Raw genomic sequence first — 20557 nt, 5'->3', positions numbered from 1 at the left:
TAATTCTATTTTGAATCAAAATCCCAATGTCTATTTAATATTGCAAATAAAAATTCAGCTTTCTTCTTATAAAGAGTAGTTTCCTTTTAAATTGCTATTTTCATCTATGAACCATGCTTTACAAGAAATTTTCCATATCTATTATCCCTATTATCATGGATATGGATAAAAAATAATGAATTATTTTTAGCTAATTATTGATAGTTCTGATACTTAATGTATGTACAGATCCAATATCCAACAAGATGAGAGGGGGGGTTGAATCATACAAACTTAATCTTCCATAAAAACATCTGATTCAACCTCGGTAACATATACTTTAGTAATATAACCAAAACTGCTAAACATGCAAAGTCAAAAGCATATAAACATCATAAACCTCATAACACCAGATTTAACATGGAAACCCAAATAGGGAAAAACCACTGTGGGATTTCGGACCCACTAAGAAATATACTCTTCTAGAGTATACTCGGTTAAAATCAAATCCTATTAAAGATTACAAACCACATTGCTAGATGTGACCCGGTTAAGGGATTTCCCTCAGATCTGTTAGGATCTTCACCTTGTTAGAAGTGACCTTGTTAAAGGATTTCAAACACTCAAACAGAATGTCACCTTGCTAGAGGGTTTTACAAATAAGACTGTTAAGTCCACTCGGTTAAGAGATTTTCTGTCACTTCACAAAATAACAGTAATAAAAATCTATCTGCAACTTCACATCTAAAATGCTAAAGCAGATTCTTATTTGCTCAATACAATCTAGACATAGAACTAATCTTGTCCATCTGTTGGGCTTCTATACTCTGTTATTCAAATAGGTCTTCAAGCTTCTGTGCTCGGTAATCACTATGTAGCATCCCTGTGCATACATTTGCCCGCATGCATTGTTTATCAATAGTTTCCTATTTATAAACAATTAGCTAACTGCTTAATCTCCTTGATCACATTTCCCATGATCAATCATAGCCATCAGATCTTCAAACTTTGACCAGGGTCAATGTATCCTTCGATCTAAAAACATTTTACCCCACCTTGAAACTTGCATACATATCTTGGAACTTGTGCTAGGGTATTGCGGTTCAATCTGAGCTGTAGATCTTCATACCGATTTTCCTTTGCCATAGATTCATTAATAAACTTCATGCACAGTATACCAATCATCTAATCAGTTCCATCTCATCAGCTTCCTTCATTAAATAACACACGTAACCATTTAATGTATTATGTTACAGCTCGGTTACAACTTGGTAATAACTTAGTGAATACTAAACTTCACTCGGTAGACATTCTGCCTTCATTAACCGATAGCGATAACCATAGGGTTTACCAACTAGGTTCCTTAGGGTTTACCGACTAAGTTCTTTGCTAAGTAACATAGTATAGTATTAACCTTATAATTTACAACATATGTATGATGTTAAAACAATCTAAACATCATAATCTCATCATTGTCTGACTCGTTAATAGTTGCCCATTGAATACCTTATTCATCCCCTTATTCATCATATTCTTTCTATGTCTTTTACCAACATATTTATACTCTTTAAATCATACTTCTCAAGATATGGCAACATCATACTGAACTAGAAAATTAATTTCTTGACATCAATGACAAAATAATAATATCAAGACAGTAAACATCCTTAATCAGTTATATCCATAAACATCAACAACCTTCTCAATATCCTTATTGAAATGCCAACAATCTCCCATTGTCTGTTATAATGTCAAATGCAAACAATCTCCCCCTTTGGCATTGATGGAAAAACCAATTGATTTGACCTTAAAAAGATTTAGATTGCTGTGATTCTGAAATGATGAAATGCTCTCATGTTGTCAAAAAACTTCTCCCCCATACATTAGACTTCTCCTATTTTCTTCAGTCTTCTCCCTCCTTTTTTTAATCATCAGTTTCAGTCTTTTCAATCAATCTTCTCCCCCTTATATTAGCCTTCTCCCCCTTTGACAACAATGCCAAAAACTAAATAACTAAAACATAATTTCTTCCTGTATGAAGTGATTTCCTGTTGTTGTGTGCCAACTGAGTCTCAGTCAGAGCATGTTGTCTTCAGTCCCTATTCCCTGTATTGTATCCTGCATTATTTCCTGTACAACTTTAGAAAGCATCCTAAAGTGTGTAAATCAACATCAACTCTAAAAAGATATTCGATAGAGTCATTGAATTGATGCTTTCACCGAACTCGGTCAGTGAGTAGAAGATAGGGGTAGGACCCCTAACTTACTTCTGAGATATTCAAAAGTGTCCCTTGGTAGTGGCTTGGTAAAGATATCTACTATTTGTTCCTTTGTGCTAACATACTCCAACACCACTTTCTTCTCTTGAGCTTCTTCTCTAAGATAACGATATTTGATAGAGATGTGCTTTGTCTTAGAGTGCATAACAGGATTCTTTGAAATGTTAATGGCACTAGTATTATCATAGAATATAGTTACTTGCTCGGTAACTTTCTCATTTATACCTTCCAACAGTTGTTTGATCCATGTTATGTTGGTACAATTCAATGCTGCAGCAACGTATTCAGCATCTGCTGTTGACTGTGAAACACATCCTTGTTTCTTGCTAAGCCAACTCACTAGTCTTTCTCCTAAGAAGAAAGCTCTTCCACTTGTGCTTTTTCTATCATCAATGTTGCCTGCCCAATCAGCATCAATATAAACTTTTAAATCAAAATCATTTCCTTTCTGATATACTAAGCCATAATCCTCTATGCCTTTCAACTATCTAAAAATTCTTTTGATTGTTGTCATGTGTGTTTTCTTAGGATATGTAGAGAATCTTGCAACTATACCTATTGCATGTGCTATGTCTGGTCTGCTATGAACAACATATTGTAGCTTTCCAATCATGGATCGGTAAAGTGTCTCATCAACATATGCAGATTCATCATTCTTTGATAGTTTACAGTTGGTAGTCATAGGAGTACTTACTGGTTTTGAATCCTCCATTCCAAATTTCTTCAAGATTTCCTTTATGTACTTGGATTGAGTAATGAAAATCTTATTTTTCATTTGCAGTATCTGTAAACCTATAAAATACTTTATCTCACCGATTAATGACATCTCAAATTCTTTGCTCATTTCATTTCCAAAGTTCTTACATAGACAGTCATTTCCACAAAATATAATATCATCAACAAATATGGCTGAGTTCAGTATTCCATTTTTATCATTCTTCATGTACATATTGCTATTCACACTTGTCCTTATAAAACCAATCTTAATCAAATAAGAGTGAAATCTTTCATACCATGCTCTAGGTGCTTGTTTCAGACCATATAATGCTTTATTCAATTTACATACTTGATCTTTATTATTGTCTTCAACAAATCCTTCAGCTTGTTCAATAAAAACTTCTTCTTCTAATAGTCCATTCAGAAATGCAGATTTGACATCCATCTGATATACCTTGAAGTTTTTGAAAGCAGCATATGCCAACAATGTTCTTACTCATTCAAGTCTAGCCACAGGTTCAAAATTTTCACCATAATCAATTCCTTCTTCTTGAGCATAACCTTTGCAAACTAGTCTTGCTTTATTTTGAATGACCTCACCTTTTTCATTTATCTTGTTTCTGAAAATCCACTTTGTACCGATTACATTCTTGTCCTTTGGTCTTGGGATTAGTGTCCATGTGTCATTCTTCTTGATTTCATCAATCTCTTCTGTCATAGCATTATCCAATCTTCACTGTTAAATGCCTCTTTCACTATTGTCAGTTCAAATTCTCATATCAGACATGTGTTATGTCTCAGTTTGTTCCTTGTCATCACTGGATCATCCTTATCTCCTATAATCGGACTTGGTGCATGATGTCGTCTAACATACTTGGCTAATACAGGCTCGGTAGGCTCTGTATAATCTTCTTCATCACTCGGTATCTGGATATTCTCTTCATTTTCTTTAATAGTTTTCTAAGTAAAACTTGTCGGTTGAACATAGACAAATTTATCATAATCTCTTGGTTCTTTTGAATTTCCTTCATCATTTCTTTTGGAAATTCATCAATTTTCACATTTGCACTTTCTACTATTTTGTTAGATGATTTGATCAGACATTTAAATGCTTTGTTTCTAGAAGAATAACCTAGAAATGTTCCTTCTTCACTTTTCTGATCAAACTTGCCATTTCTATCATCTTGGTGTACATAGCATCTACTTCCAAAGATTTTAAAATAACTTACATTAGGTTTCTTATCATACCAGATTTCATATGGTGTCTTCAAAGTACCTTTCTTCAGTTGTACTCGGTTCAGGGTGTAAATTGTTGTGCTTATTACTTCTCTCCAAAATGTTTGTGGCACTTTCTTTTCAATCATCAGGGTTCTAGAACAATCCACAATAGATATGTTTCTTCTCTCAGCTATTCCATTCTGTTGTGGAGTTCTCGGTGCAGAGACTTGTCTTTTAATACCATGATCATTGCAGAATAAGTTGAACTCATCAGATGTGAACTCTCCTCCTCTATTTGATCTAAGACATTTCAGTTGTCTTCCTCTTTCATTTTCAACTCTTGCCTTGTACCATTTAAACATTTGAAAAGCTTCTAATTTTTCTTTTAAAAACATAACTGACATCATCCTTGAATAGTCATCCACAAATAATATGAAATGTTTATCACCATAATAACTTTGACCTTTTAGAGGACCACAAAGATCAGTGTGCACAAGATCTAAAATTCCCTTAAAAGTGTAAGACTTACTTGTAAAGCTTGATCTTGTCATCTTACCCATCTGGCATCCTCGGCACATAGCATTCTCAGGTTTTTCAAGACTCGGTAGACCTCTTACTCGGTGCTACTTACTTATTTTGATCAGATTATCAAAATTTACATGACAAAAACTTTTATACCATAACCAGGTATCATCTATTTTTGCATACAAACACTTGTTTTGAGTTGAGTCAAGGTGAAATGTGTTACCTTTTGTTTGTGTCCCGGTAGCAGCTAACTTTCCATTCTTGTCATGAACTTTGATAATTCCTTTCTGAAATTCTATTCGGTAACCTTTATTGTTTAGCTGTGCTACACTCAGCAAATTGTATTTCAAACCTTCAACCCAATAAACATCATTGCATCTTGCATTGTCAAGAAGTGTTATAGATCCTTTACCTTTCACCGGACATGGTGCATCATTACCAAATCTAACATAGCCTCCATCATAATCTTCTAACATAACAAACTTGTGTTTATCACTTTTAATAAGATGTGAGCATCCACTATCTATGATCCAAGAATAATTAGTGTTTATGTGAGATATTAGGGCTTTTTCTTCATACCTTTCTTCATCTGAACCATCTTTGATAGCCACATAAACTACTTCCTCTGTATCAGTTTCATCTGATTTATCATCATTGGATTCCTCGTTAGCGATTAAGCATGTCTTTGTATCTCTTCTTTTGAAGTCTCGGTGTCCTCTGTAATGATTGTCTTTCTGTCTGTCATCTCAATAATCTCTCTTTTTATTAGAATCTTTGCCAAGATAGTTAGAAGCCATATGTCCTATCTTATCACAATTGAAACATTTCAGAGGTAATTTTCCTTTATACTTACCTTTGCCTCTTGGTAACCTTCTAGCTAATAGTGCTTCAAACTCTTCCTTCTTTTTGATTTCCTCATACAGTTTGTGTACTTCTTCCATGTTCTTACGAAATCTTTCACTTGCTCCACTGTGATCTCCTTCAGAGTACTTGTACTTTCTTTCATTTTAATCATTAGATTCATCAAGATGAAAAGAACTAAATGCAGATTCAACTTTATTTACCGAAGATCCACCGTTATCAAAGTTACTTAACTCAAATGCATGTAGCTTACCAATTGTAGCATCTAAGGAAACTGGCATATTAGGTATAGACCTCAATTCATTGATTGCAGAGACTCGGATTGAATAAGCCGGTAGAAGGGTTCTTAACAACTTACTTGTTATATCCTTTTCTTCAATAGTTCCACCTGCTCCTTTGATTTGATTAACAATCTCCTTTAGTCTTGTACTGTACTGAGTTATGTTCTCACCTTCATTCATCCTCATACATTCAAGTTGTCCTCTTAGACTATCTACTTTTTCTCTTTGAACATGTGCATCTCCTCCATATACTGATATGAGCTTATCCCACATAGCATTTGCATCATTGCAGCCTTCTAGATCATTAAACTCTGAGTCGGTCAATGCAGATGTTATTTCAATCATTGCATGGGTATGTTTTTTCTTTGCCTTTATCTCTTCCATTGTCAATGGATAGGTGCTCGGTGTGATGAAATCATTCTCCAGATAATATACAGCATATTCTCCAACTCCTGATAGGTGCAGCTTCATCCTTTTCTGCCATGTAGAGAAACTTAATCTTGTTCAGCTTTTTTTCATCCCTCTTATACATCTTCGGATTTTCCTCAAGTACCTTTAAACTTTTCTTCCGGAGTCCAAAGCTCTGATACCAATTGACAGTTCTGATACTTAATGTAAATACAGATCCAATATCCAACAAGATGAGAGAGGGGGGTGAATCATACAAACTTAATCTTCTATAAAAACACCAGATTCAACCTCGGTAACATATACTTCAGTAATATAACCAAAACTGCTAAAGATGCAAACTCAAAAGCATATAAACATCATAAACCTCATAACACTAGATTTAATGTGGAAACCCAAATAGGGAAAAACCACTGTGGGATTTCGGGCCCACTAAGAAATATTCTCTTCTAGAGTATGCTCGATTAAAAGCAAATCATGTTAAAGGTTACAAACCACATTGCTAGATGTGACCCGGTTAAGGGATTTCCCTCAAATCTATTAGGATCTTCACCTTGTTAAAGGATTTCAAACACTCAATCAGAATGTCACCTTGCTAGAGGGTTTTACTTATAAGACTGTTAGGTCCACTCGGTTAAGAGATTTTCTGTCATTTCACAAAATAATAGTAATAAAAATCTATCTGCAACTTCACATCTAAAATGCTAAAGGAGATTCTTATTTGCTCAATACAATCTAGACATAGAACTAATCTTGTCCATCTGATGGGATTCTATACTCTGTTATTCAAATAGGTCTTCAAGCTTTTGTGCTCGGTAATCACTATGTAGCATCCCTGTGCATACATTTGCCTGCATGCATTGTTTATCAATAGTTCCCTATTTATAAACAATTCGATAACCACTTAATCTCCTTGATCACATTTCCCATGATCAATCATAGCCATCAGATCTTCAAACTTTGACTAGGTTCAATGTATCCTTCAATCTGAAAACATTTTACCCCGCCTTGGAACTTGCATACATTTCTTGGTACTTGTGCTAGGGTATTGCGGTTCAATCTAAGCTATAGATCTTCATGCTGATTTTCCTTTGCCATAGATTCATTAACAAACTTCATGCATGGCATACCAATCATCTAATTAGTTCCAGCTCATCAACTTCCTTCATTAAATAATGCATGTGACCATTTAATGTATTCTGTTACAGCTCGGTTACAACTCAGTAATAACTCGGTGAATACTTAACTTCACTCGATAGACATTATGCCTTCATTAACCGATAGCGATAACTTTAGGGTTTACCAACTAGGTTCCTTAGGGTTTACCAACTAGGTTCTTTGCTCAGTAACATAGTATAGTATTAACCTGACAATTTACAACATATGTATGATGTTAAAACAATCTAAACATCATGATCTCATCATTGTCTGATTCGGTAATAGTTGCCCATTGAATACCTTATTCATCCCCTTATTCATCATATTCTTTCTGTGTCTTTTACCGACATCTTTATACTCTTTAAATCATACTTCTCAAGATATGGCAACATCATACTGAATTAGAAAATCAATTTCTTGACATCAATGACAAAATAATAATATCAAGACAGTAAACATCCTTAATCAGTTATATCCATAATCATCAACAACCTTCTCAATATCCTTATTGAAATGCCAACAATCTCCCATTGTCTGTTATAATGCCAAATGCTAACAAATTATATGCTAAAAAAATCAAATAGTGAATAAATAATAATTAAATAATGTAGATAACTTAAAATAGTTCTTAATTCAATAGAAAAATTTTAAAAAATTTAAAAAGTGAGAAAATGATGGGATGAAGAAAAATCTTTAAAAAATAATGCTTATCCTTTACCAAACTGTAGACCATGTATTTAGCCAACAATGCAAGCAATAAACAATCTACCAAAGCAACCATATCTCACAGTCCATGAGTGACATGGAAATGATTAGATTTTAATCATAAATACAAATGACTTTTATTATTTCATCAAATTAAAAAAAGATGAACGTAGCACATAAAAGATAATAAAATTAGTATAAATTTATTAAACACATCCATTTGAAGGATGCTCATATATATTATATAGAAGTATTTTCGATATATATACTAATCAAGAATTTTTTAATATGTATAATATAGTTATTTTATTTAACTAAAATTATTAAATTTAAGATTAATATAATTTCTTAAACATTATTTTATTTTATTTAATAGAATATATAATAATTTATTTATATACTAAGATATTATATTATTTTACTTAAGAAAATACATGATCATTTCAATCAAGAATTTTTAAAGAATTTTTAAAAAGTAAATGAAAATAGGTTTAAATTTAAAAATAGAGAAAATAATTTATAATATGTAAAAAAAATAAAAAATTGAATCAAGTATTAACTCTAATAGTACACCTAATTTCAATATATATTCATTGTATAACACTTACCATGCCAAATAAAAAATATACCAAATCAGAGTGGAAAAGAAAACTAGAAAGAATTGACATGCAATGACAAATTGCATGAAAGGTTTACCTTGAATCTATTTCTATCCAAAAAGATAACTCTTATTTTACAACTAACTCTAACTATAATTCAAACCCTAATCCTAACGTTATCTTTAACCCTAACTGTTACTACTTATTATAGCTGCCATAAGTTTTATATCCAAAGTCATTCTATATACTCTAGTCGGTTACTACTACCGAAACATTCAGTTGGTATGCACAGAACAGTCAGTTATAAAAGAAAGTAGTCACAGAGCTTAGTGTACATCAAGCTGTCTACCGAGTAACATTCCATGTCTACTGAGCAGCAATAATGATACACCGAGTTGATATACACCGAGTGAAATGTTTTACCAAATTCATTGAACCTAGACACACATGTGGAAACATGTTACAAGATCGAGGAGCAAGAGAACCGTTATCACATTGGAAATTGCACTTAAGGATTGTGTATGATTTTGAGGTCATCTAACCAATGAAATATTTTGCATGTTTATTCATTCGATAAATCATGTTTGTAAGATCGAAGCAATGAACCAAATCACCGACATAAGAGATCTATTTATACAACATGGATTAAGGGTAAAAGTGATAGAGAGAGATATAGAGGAGTATGAAGCAAGACATGTGTGATACATAAGAATGCACTGAGTGTTATGACTGTTACAGAGACACAGAGGTCACCGAGAAGCATTTCAGAGAATAGTTAAAGAACAGAGTAAACAGAAGGGTTTACCAAGTTACTTTATGGGTTACCGAGCTATGCTATAAGCAAGGTAATCTCATTTTTGAGCACATAGAATCTGCTATAACATTCCAGATGTAAAGTTGCAGATATTTGAAAAGATTTTATTTTAATAATTTGAGTTGTAAGAGAAACCTTTAACAGGGTAAAAGACTCTAACAAAGTCTATAAATTGTAAAGCCTTTAACCAGATGCAGCATTTAGTTTAAGTGTTGTAAAATCCTTTAGCAAGGTAGATCTAACGATCTTGATACTCCTAACAGGGTAAGCTATGAGAAATAGTTGAACATGTAGCTCTAACCGAGCACTCTTTATTATTGCAGTAGTGAAGTTGTGGGTGCCATCCCCACCACAATTTTTCTCTCTAACCAAGAGTTTCTGCGTAACCAAAATATATGTGTTATGGAGTGAATCATGTATGATTGTTATTTATTTGTTTTACCTTTATGCTATGTTACAACAGTTTTTGGTTTATGCATAACAGTGAAGATATTGTTTAAGAAAGGATTTGAAGTACTGATTCACCCCTCCCCTCTCAGTATATTAGCTTTCCATATTGGGCCTATCAATTGGTATCAGAGCTTGAATCTTGGAAAAGGGTTTAACAGACTAAAGAGAAAGATCTTATCAATGGAAGGCTATAAACAATCTCAGAGAATTGTGTATCTACAAGAAGAGTTGGATCATGCTAATCAAGTGATTGCAGACATGCAAAGACAAATGCAAAAATCATTGAAAGTGAGAAGAAGATTATCTGATGATTTACAAAACTCTCAAGAGCTAGTGGAACAAATTGAAACATCATCTGAGAATAGTATATCTGAAGAGACTGAAGAGATGATTGGACAACTGAAAGAGAAGAACAAAGCACTGACTGATCAGCTAAAAGCAATGAAAAGAGGATATGAACATTTCAGCACACAAATGACTGAGAATCTTGATGCATTGAGGATAGCCGAGGAGAAAGTAAGAGATATAGAAAGAGAAAAACAACAAATTGAAACATTAGTATCTAAAAAGAATGATGAAATCACAAGGTTGACTGGAATTCAAAGTAATCTGTCAGATCGATTAGGTTATGCACATCATGAAGCAAATTTGAAAGATGATGAGAATCAAGCATTGAAACTTGAAGTATCAAGGTTGACCAATGAACTTGAAATAGAAAAGAAATCCAAGGAAACACTGAAGAAGAGTTATGAAGCATCAAAGATGTTAGATGAACAACTGAATACAAGAAGACCCAACAAAGATGCAGGACTCAGTTACAAAGGAAAAGACTATACCGAGAAGGGAATCCACTCTCCTGAAAGAGGAGAATCATCAAAGCAAGCTGGAAATAAGAAGAATATCAAAGGAAATAATCCTATTTGCAACTACTGTGGAAAACAAGGTCACACTTCTAAAATGTGCCAAATCAGAAAAGGTAAGCAACCGAATGTCATTAGGTCTAATGGTTATTGTCACAATTCCACTAAATATGGTCACACATCTAACCAATGTAGGACAAAGTCTGTTAACAATTATAAGATGGCAAAATTCAAAGGGTTTTGTAAAAACTACAATAGTTATGGACATAGTACCAAGAAGTGTTGGTTTAAGCAAAAGAACTATATGTGGTCTGCACACCGAGCAAATGCTAGAGGTTACCGAACTCACACAGATCCTTACCGACAATATTCTGCAGTACCATGGGATTACAATACAAGGATATGGTGTGAATGTTGTGGAAGATATGGACATACAAGTGCCAACTGCTTTATAAGGTTTAGAATGAACAACCAAAGATCATGGAGAAATCCTGGTATGGCATGTTTTCATTGTTACAAAGTTGAACACTTGCCTAGAGATTGCAGAGATAAACCTAGAGGAGACATTGAGGAAATAAAAGAAAAATTACAGATGATTTGGAGAAAGAAGGAAATTGTGTCAAATGAAGAAAGCACCTTACCTACCGAGTTAGGTGCACCTATTCCAAATTAATCGGTAAATGTATGAAGGGACTGCATTCTCTCAAAGGTCAAATCTTAACAGTTCCTATTTCATCCTGTACTTAATTCAAAATCTGCATAATTAAAGATGCATTAGGAAATTTGAAATTTTATCAAGTCTTTATAAGCAATAGTCAAGTCGGTAAAAACAGGAAGTCTATCTAGTCGGTAAATGCAGGAAGATTGGCTACTCGGTAAAAGCAAAAATTGGTTTAAGGGAACCGAGTGCATTTAATGTTTTCTAACCTAACTGCACAAAGCCCGATGAGGTACAATGAATACTTAAAGCTATTGCGCGGTCATTTTTCACTCACCAAGTTTTCAAGAGAGAAGAGCAAAGCGATTCAAAGGTGATCAAACCACCTCCCGAGTGAATTCAAAGGTATTTACATCAACCACAATGCTTATCAAGATAGTTTACCGATCATATCCAGTTGTTATTATTTGCTAAGTAGAAAGTGTCTACCGTTTGAAAGTCTTCAAACCCTAAGGATCTTTTGTTAGTATTTATCTGAAATCTAAAATGGCACCTAAGATCCAGAATCTTGTTGTTGTTGAGAACATCAAAAGCCCTCACTAAAATACTCTTTAACCCCCAAAATTGCATCTGAACCAGATGACAAAACTACATTTTCACTCATTCTGGATAGAGTTTTATTAGTCGAGGATGTGAGATTCTTCACTAAGTGTCGAGTTGAAGAACTAGGTCATGTTGAAATCAAAGACACATATGATGAATTGTGTACCGATGGTAAAATGGATAGCAAATATGAACACATCAAAATCAAGGGATTAATCGAAGCCCTAACCTAGCCCTGTGTATTCAAACCCCAATGGGTCAAGTTTGTTCTAAGCAGAGTTCATGATGACTTCATGTGGCTAGAAGAGAAACCGTTTAAGATTACCAAGGAGATCATTCATTTGATCACCAGCTATCCTATTTATGATCATGCCTGAGCTCAGAAAATGATATCACAGAAGGAATTAATTAGTTTAACCAGAGTAGAATCTGATTGCAGGGGACTGAAACTGAACAATGTCACAGATGCAGAGCTAAAGTTTGCCATTAGAGTAATAGGTTATTGTTTCTTCCAATCAGCAAGGGAAAACAGTGTACCCTGTGCAGTAGTAGACTTAGCATATAAAATTGTGAAGAAAGGCATGAAAATTGATTTATGTGAGGTATTGTTGAAAAACCTGTTTGAGAATCTCAATACCATAAGGAAGCCAAAGAAGAACAATTTGGCCAATACACTAAAGTTTGGATCACTGCTAATATGCATGTTTTTCTATTTTGAGAAATTATTTCCATCGGTCGATAAAGTTGTTTGGGAGCTACACCGACCAATCACCCATCAAATCAATGACTTCATCAAGAAGCTAGGTGATACTTTTAATGATATTATGGATGATTACTTTAGCAAGTTTCAGGAGAAGATGCATAACAGATATAGAATTCCACCCAAGCTAGTAGAGAAATACAAGGATGACATATGTTTTGAAGTGGACACTAATTACTGCTATGATGTTGTGGAACCGAGAACTCAATCTTTGCCACCTATGGGTTACGAGATTGATTTTGACATCACACAACTGCAGATAGATGCTTTTCTGACATTACCAAGGCATGCTACTGAGCTAAGCTATGGAACATATGAAGAAGTGAAGGAAAAAGTAAAAATGAGCATTGTAGTACCCAAGGCTACAAGGAAGGCAACAAAGATGATCAAGACATTAACAGAGAAATTTGGAGAAGTTTCTTCCTCCACACCTATCAAGGGCACTATAGTAATCACCGAAGAGGAATCTGAAGCCCAAGAGGCAGCTATAACACTAAGCACCAAATTGCCTAAAGGGAAAGTTTCAAAAAGAAAGAAACAGGACACATCAAAGGTATCACCGACTCCTCCAACAAAGCGACCTAACACAAGAGCATCTGCAGCATCATTGAGTAAGAAAACAAAGAGTGTTGCCGCACCAAAGGTAACAAAAACATACAAGAAATCTACTCAGAGACTCATTTTGGCAAAAGAGTCTAGTGACATCAAATCTGAAGATGCAAGGAAATTTCAGATTGTCACGAGGAAGAAGGTAAATGTACATAGTGTTGAAAATTTTTGTGCTAATCTGAAGCAATATGGTGGATTTGGAGCATTCAGATATGTTAAATATGAATCTATAACTGATGATGAAAAGAGACAAATTGAAGAAGTTGTCATTTGCACACTACTGAAATTCCATTTGGTCCCACTGGAAGTATCTAAGTCACTTCCAAATGAATTATATTTACATATTGATAATAGGTGGAAGTATGCCATGGACTTAGATAAACAGATGAGAGAAAGAAGTCTAGTACATCTTTTCCCAGACATGTCGGTAGATGAGATCACTAAACATCTGAAAAACTACCACACAAAATTCCTGGTCAAGCAAAGAGCCTTGAAATTGATGAATGGCCTTTACTTGGATGTAGAGAATGAAACCAAAGAAAAATGGTAGGAAATCTTTCGAAATAAGAATGATGGTGAGCAAGCTGAAGTTGAAATAGTTGATGTCACCGAGCAAGATCCTGATATCACCGAGCAGGACCCTGCTGACACTATACAAGTTGATGAGGATATCATGGACACCAAGGCATCTAAACAAGAAATGATCGAAGGGAATGCATATGCCAAACTAGTATCCAGTGAGTTAGTTTTGGAGCAAGTTTAGCCCTATCCTTTGGTCAATTAGCCTATTTCAACCGAGGCCCCTCAGGATACGGAGCAAGGCACAGAAGGTCACAAGTCAACAGCAAGAGAAGCTACTTCTCAAGAATAGACCTCTCAAGCTCCATCTAGCACTGAACATGTTACAACCGAGACACCAAGCTCAGAGACACCAAAGGACACTACAGAGGCTAAAGGAATCAACCAAAGTGTTGCCTCTCCCGAGCAACCTACCGAGGGTCACCAAGCCTCACAAGCCATTGTTTTAGTTCAATCAATGAAAGGTAAAGAAAAGAAGATGAAAAAGAATAGTTTCAAATTAGATTTGTCAAAACTAATAGTGTTGCCCAATGTTGATATTTCCAAATTAAAAGGGCAAGCACTCATTGAATTCAGTGAACTATGCAAAGCCAAAGCCGAACAGGAGAAGCAAACCGCTATTCAAAAGAAAAATAAAGTACTTTAGAAGGTAAAAGCACTCTTAACGGATATGCTATCTGAAGCTACAGTAACAAAAGATGCAGCCATCCACATTCAACTGGATGAACTCCTAACCAAGATAGAGACATCTGGAGTAGATGCATCCAAATATTTGAGCAAGTTAAAAGACAAAGAGCTCACTGCAAAAATGATTGAAGAGGTATAGAAAGGTATTACCATTGGCAAAGTTAAACTTGTCAAATTTATTGTTGAGTTGTCCCCTCAACTCAAGCACATTCTTTATTTATTTCAGAAACTCTGTACATTTTCTTTATTCATTAAAGATATCAAAAATAAAACTGAAGCAATGGAGAAAGAGATCACCAATCTCTCAAATAAGTTGACCACTGAGCCACATTCCATTCAGAATTTTTATACCAAGCTACAATAGCTCATGGCTCAAAAATTGGAACTAAGGAATGAAGAACACAAGATAAGGATGGACATAATGACACTTCAAACATTATTCCTTCCTCATCTTTCATCCGTCCAAGAGCGGATCAACAAAGCTACCTCCCTATCCACTCAGCAAGAGGGAAGCACCTTAGATGGACTAATCTCACTATTAGTTGACATTACAACTTAGAATTCACTTATGGACAGTGTTAAGGATGCCCTCTCTGCTGCCCTTACCAATGCAAAGACCAAGTACAAATCCATTTTTGACCAGTTGCCACCACCAAATGGTAACTAAGTTTTGATGTTTGTCAAAAAGGGGGAGTGAGTATCATATCAAAGTATACAAGGGAATGTAGTATACAGGGGGAGTATATACCAAGCAGAACTGAGTATTCAAAGTCAATTTTGACAGGGAACAGAGAACAGAGCAGTGAACCGAGCAGTTAACACAGAACATTGATCACCAATCATGCAAAATCAAAGTTTTGTACAGTATATTGATAAGGGGAGTATATCTGAATCATATCATTTTGTTGACTAATGTATATACTATCTATTTAGTCAAATTTTGTAAGTATATAGATTTTTGAGTTATGACTTTGAAAGTAGTTTTCTCAAACATCTCAACTAATGTCAAAAGGGGAGATTGTTACTACTTATTATAGTTGCCATTAGTTTTATATCCAAAGTCATTCTATATACTCTAGTCGGTTACTACTACCGAAACATTCAGTCAGTATGCACAAAACAGTCGGTTATAGAAGAAAGTAGTGATAGAGCCCAGTATACATCGAGTTGTCTACCGAGTAACATTCCATGTCTACTGAGCAGCAATAATGATACACCGAGTTGATATACACCGAGTGAAATGTTTTACCAGATTCATTGAACCTAGACACACATGTGGAAATGTGTTACAAGATCGAGGAGCAAGAGAACTGTTATCACATTGGAAATTGCACTTAAGGATTGTGTATGATTTTGAGGTCATCTAACCAATGAAATATTTTGCATGGTTATTCATTTGATAAATCATGTTTGTAAGATCGAAGCAATGAACCGGATCACCGACATAAGAGATCTATTTATACAGGATGGATTAAGGGTAAAAGTGATAGAGAGAGATATAGAGGTGTATGAAGCAAGACATGTGTGGTACATAAGAATGCACTGAGTGTTATGACAGTTACAGAGACACAGAGGTCACCGAGAAGCATTTTAGAGAACAGTCAAAGAACAGAGGAAACAGAAGGGTTTACCGAGTTACTTTATGGGTTACCAAGGTATGCTATAAGCAAGGTAATCTCATTTTTGAGCACATAGAATCTGCTATAACATTCCAGATGTAAAGTTGCAGATATTTGTAAAGATTTTATTGTAATAATTTGAGTTGTAAGAGAAACCTTTAACAGGGTAAAAGACTCTAACAAAGTCTATAAATTGTAAAGCCTTTAACCAAGTGCAGGATTTAGTTTAAGTGTTGTAAAATCCTTTAGCAAGGTAGATCTAATGATCTTGATACTCCTAACAGGGTAAGCTATGAGAAATAGTTGAACATGTAGCTCTAACCAAGCACTCTTTATTATTGCAGTAGTGAAGTTGTGGATGCCATCCCCACCGCAGTTTTTCTCTCTAACCAAGAGTTTCTGCGTAACCAAAATATATGTGTTATGGAGTGAATCATTTATGATTGTTATTTATTTGTTTTAGATTTATATTATGTTACAGCAGTTTTTGGTTTATGCATAGCAGTGAAGATATTGTTTAAGAAAGGATTTGAAGTACTGATTCACCCCTCCCCTCTCAGTATGTTAGCTTTCCATATTGGGCCTAACACTAACTTTAATCTTAACCATAATTATGTCTATAATCATAATCCTAAATCTAATTCTATTTGAAACTCTAACCCTAATAATAAAATTGAATCTAATTATAATTCAAACACTAACCTTAACCCTAATTTTATCTTACACCCTAACCATATTCCTAATTCTAACCCTAACCATAATTTTATGACTAGGGTTATGGTTTGATTAAGGTTACAGTTAGAGTTTAATTATAGTTAGGTTATAATAAGGATTAAATTAGGGTTAGGGAATAATTATTATTACAATTAAATTTTAATTATGATTAGGATTAATGTCCAAATAAGTTTCAACTTTGATTAAGGTTATAGTTCAATTAGAGTTAGAATTATGATTTACTTAGGGTTACAATTCAATACGGTAAGAGTTAATATTAGGGTTAAGGATTAATTAAAATTACGTCTACAATTAGGGTTTAGGTAAGTACTCAATTAGGTTCCAAAAAAATTAGGGTTTAAATTTAGGTTAATTTCTTTGATAAAACTAAATTGAACCTAATTGTATCTCTAATCCTAACCCTAACCCTATTTCTATCTCAAACCCTAACTCTATCCCTAACCCAAATTCTATTTTTTAACCTAATCCTAATCAAACCATAAGCCTAATTAATTTATAGCACAAACACTAACCCTAATTGAAATTCAATCCTAATTCAACCCTAACCCTAATGTAAATGAATCATAACCCTAATTTAATTCTAATACTAACCTACCTACAATTAAATCCTTACCATGATCAAAACCTAACCTTAACAATATCCCCAATCTAACCCTAATTGAACCTTTATGCTAACATAATCATAACCATAACCTAACCCTAAACTTAACTTTAACCCTACAATTAAACCCTAACTACAAATTATACCCTAATCTAACCATAATTGAACCCCAACCCTAAACTTAATCCTAACCCTAATTAAACTATAGCCCTAAAATTAACCCTAAACTTAATTAAACTCTAATCATATTCTAACCTTAGTATACCCCAAATATTAACCCTAATTGAATCTTACCCATAACCCTAATTAACCCTCAATCCTAATTCTATTTAGTAATACAATACTATTGAACCATAATGCTAATTAAACTATAACTCGAACCTTATTTGAATACTAACCATAACCTTGGATTTATTCTATAATAGTAACCTTAATTGTAATTAAAGATCAACCCTAACTGTAACCTGACCTAACCTAACCTAACATTAACCCTAACCCTAATCTAAATGTAAAGGAATAATTATAAAATAACCTAACCCTGAAATTAATCCTAACCATTATTGAATCTTATCTTGCACCTAAACACAAACCCTTACCCTAAACCCAACCTAACCTTGACCTTATCCATAATCTCAACCTAATTGGACCCTAACCCTAATTGAATCTTAACTCATAATAGTAGCCATAATCCTAACCATAACCCTAAACCCTAAGCCTAATCATAATCTTAATCCAAACCCTAACTACAACCATAATCCTAACCATAAACCTAAACCCTAATCATAATCCTAACCTTAACCCTAATGCTAATTATAGCCCAACCATAATCCTAGAAACTGTAGCCCTAGCAATAATCCTTAGTCCTAACCCTAACCCTAACCTAACCATAACGCTAAACCCTAACCCGAACAATAATCTTTAGCCCTAACCCTAAAACCTAATCCTAACCTTAAACCCTTACAATAATCCTAAACCTAAACCTTAACCCAAACCCAAACCCTAACCCTAACCATGATCTAAATATTAACCTCAACCTTAATCTTAAGCCCTAGCCCTAAGCCTAAGCCTAACCAAGATACTAACCCTAACCCTAACCATGATGTAAACCCTAACATTAACCTTAATCTTAAGCCCTGATCCTAACCATAACCCTGACTGTGATGTAGGTTCTAACCCTAAGCCTAACCCTAATCATGATGTTTAAACTGACCCTGACCCTAACCCTAACCCTAACCCTAGCCATGGTGTAAACCCTAACTTTAGCCATAATCCTAGCCATAACTCTAACCCTAAGCCTAATCATAATCTTAATCCAAACCCTAACTCCAACCATAATCCTAACCATAACCCTAAACCCTAATCACAATCCTAACCTTAACCCTAATGTTAATGCTAATGCTAGCCTAACCATAATCTTAAACCCTAATCATAATATTAACCTTAATTCTAACCCTAAATTTGACCCTAATAATTAACCTTAACTCTAACCATAAATTTAGTTCCCCAATATTAAACCGTAACCATAACCCTAATGCTAACCATAATCCTAAACCAAAACCAAACCCTAACCCTAACATTGATGCTAACCTAACCATGATATAAACCCTAACCGTTATCATAACCCTAACCCGAACCATGATGTGAACATTATCCCCAACCATAACACTAACCTTAACCCTAATGCTAACCATAACCATAATACTTGCCATTAAATAAATTTTAATATGTCTTAGATTTTAGTATTTGCTTTGATCTTGCAACACATATTTTTTGAAAATAGTTTAAATAGATACATAAAATTTCATATTTCTTTACATAATAATATAATATACTATATAATTATATATTAATTTATTCTATGTTTTCCATATTGCGGGATGTCATTGCCACTAGCATATATACCTTAAATTTTAATTTAATCTATATAAAGTACGCCAGAGATATCCTTCTCGAGGCGCGTATTTGACTTTAGGGTGTAAAATTGATAAAAAAAATAGGTGCCTCGAGAAGGATATCTCTCGACGTACTTTATATAAAGTAAATTAAAATTTAAGGTATATATGCTAGTTTTATATGGGTTTGGAAGGCTATCAGGAGTTTCTTGTAAAAAATTTAGATTTTTTTTTGCATTTTCTATGAATTTTTTATGATTTTTCATTAAAAAAAATATTTTTTGGAGCAAATTATAATTTTTTTGGATTTTCTTACATTTCTGGAAATGCCTTGAAATTTTACAGGCAGTGTGTTTTTTATGATGCAAAAGAACTTGTGTAAAATCAGATCTTTGAATCTATTAAAAAAAACGTCTTGTTGAAAGCCCCTATTTCATAAAGTCTTTTGGATCTAAAATTTACCTAACTTGTGTGCTTGCAGGAGGGGTATTATTTCAAAACTACTAATAATTTTGGTGCAGGAACTTTGGCAAAGATTTGATTTTAAAATTGCTTGCTTTGTATTCTTATTCTAGCAAACACTTCAATTGGTGCACTAAAATTGAACCAGTGTCTTTTGTGTCTTGAGCAATAGGCTCTTTTGTGTTTATCTTTAGAGGGCCTGCCTCCCCGTGTGGTCACTAGGAATACTAGTGAGGAGGGAATGACCCAAGTGGTAGCGAGGCAAACCCCCCTCTTCTAAACCACTATAAATAATTATATCCATGGTGAAAGCCATGGGTAGCCTGTGTTAATTAGTCCATACCGACACTATGTCTTCCCATAAACCCGTTTGTTCAAATTTATTTGATCAATAGTAAGGCATAACCCCTACCGGCTGGGAGACTTCTATATTTATAGAGCTGAAAGTGTTGCATGTATGGCCACATGAGTGGATGCCCTTACTAGCACCTTTTTGTT

Source organism: Cryptomeria japonica, chromosome 3 (assembly GCF_030272615.1).
Source record: "Cryptomeria japonica chromosome 3, Sugi_1.0, whole genome shotgun sequence".
Classification (NCBI taxonomy): domain Eukaryota; kingdom Viridiplantae; phylum Streptophyta; class Pinopsida; order Cupressales; family Cupressaceae; genus Cryptomeria; species Cryptomeria japonica.
Note: the sequence above shows the minus strand (reverse complement) of the source record.